Source organism: Rhipicephalus sanguineus, chromosome 6 (genome assembly GCF_013339695.2).
Source record: "Rhipicephalus sanguineus isolate Rsan-2018 chromosome 6, BIME_Rsan_1.4, whole genome shotgun sequence".
Classification (NCBI taxonomy): domain Eukaryota; kingdom Metazoa; phylum Arthropoda; class Arachnida; order Ixodida; family Ixodidae; genus Rhipicephalus; species Rhipicephalus sanguineus.
Genome location: NC_051181.1, coordinates 32,150,921 through 32,152,780, shown reverse-complemented (window position 1 = coordinate 32,152,780; position 1,860 = coordinate 32,150,921).

Here is a 1,860-nt window from a genome sequence, read left to right as displayed (position 1 = left end):
GCAGTCTGTGACAGGATACAAGCCACTATTATGTGGATAACGCTGAGCGTATCGAGAGACCGAAACGGTCAGTCATATTTTTCAACCTGTGAAGTGGATGAAGATATCCAATATGATTTACCTGAAAGCATCACGACTCCCAAGCTTCGCGAGTTCATCGCCGAGAAGGCTGGAAAGACGCTGAAGGAGATTGATGGCCAAGCATCAGTGAAGATACCATTGAAGCATTCCGAATTTCATGAATATATCATGGCGCCGCTGGTGCAGCTGAAGACAAGGACTTCACCAAGCAAAGCCGACTCTTCCATGGACTCGTGCCTGCTAGAAATGCTTCACTTGCAGCAGCAACACGCCGAGCGACAGCAGCAATTCATGGAAAATCTTCTGACAGTTATTCAAGCCCAACAGCGACAACACAAGCAGGTGGTAAAGCCCGACATCTTCGACGGAGAAGATTCAAACCCAGAGACTTGGATACAGTTCTACGAACTAGCGTGTGAGGAGAACTCCTGGAATGAACCCTACGAGCGCATCAAGAACATGCGTCAGTTTCTCAGCGGACTTGCCAAGAAGTGGTACGACATCCACTACGCTGGACATATAACGGACACGTGGGACGAGTGGAGAGCGAGCTTTTTGGCAGCCTTTGACGAAAACCCGGTTGAAAGGTGGGACCGAGCTATTTTTTATAGATATCGTTCAGGGAAGCCACTAGAATACTTTTACGAGAAAAGGCGGCTTCTTCACATGGCAAATGCAAAATTACCCGAGTCCGCAGTAGTGCCACTGATTTTTCACGGCTTACCTAAGGAACTGCAGAGGCAGGTGCAAGTAAAGTCGCCTAAAACCATCGAAGAGCTATTGGGAAGTTTCCAAAACATTTGCACCGATTTTGCACCACAGAATGTGCGTCGTACTGATCAGACTTTTGAAAGGGCACCATGGAGGTCTCGCGAGCTCGAAAGTCATCATAGCAAGAATCGAGTCGTCAACCTGATGTCTGATACCCGCAATGACACAGAACAAGCCGCCTCGAATTCAGAGGAAGCGGAACCAAAAAACTAATTAAAGAGGGTGTCCAGTCCCACCTGCTGACAAAAATTGAGACTGTTTTTCTAACGGCCCTTAACCTTGTTTATATTAAACTCAATGTCAATGGTGACGACGTTGATGCATTGGTTGACAGTGGTGCATCAGTCTCTGTAATAAATCAGGCCCTTGTCAAATGTGACGAAATAATCAGAGGGAGACCGGTCCAGGTACAGAGTTTTGATGGGACAAGACAAATATATGATGAATGGGTGAAAGCAAATGTTTCTTATCAGGGCCGGCGGGTTAATATCGACGCCCTTGTCGTGAAGGGATGCGATTATAAATTCCTGCTTTCGAGACCCGATATGAAAACACTGAAGTTAAATCTTTATTGGAACGATGAAGTAACCGTGGCGCAAGAGACGTGCGCGTCCTTGAACATTGCAGACCATCTTGTTAAATGTGAAAAGGAAGTTCGTGAAAAATTTCCTGAACTTGTCTGCCTAGGAAACTATCCACCGGCTACAACAAATTTACTGTTCCCTTTAAGCTGAGAGATGTTACGCCGGTCAGAAAAAAGCCTTACAGCATGTCCCGTGAAAAAAAAACTGTGGTTGAAAACTGAAATCCAAAATATGTTAGATGCTGGAATAATACGGCCATCGGTGTCTACATTCGCCTCGCCTATTACTTTGGCGCCGAAAGAAGACGGATCTTTGCGACTGTGCACTGATTACCGGATTTTAAATAACCAAACAGACCTATTTCCTTTTCCAATGCCAAGGATTGACGAAATAATTGAAGAAACCGGAGGTTGCAAGATATTTT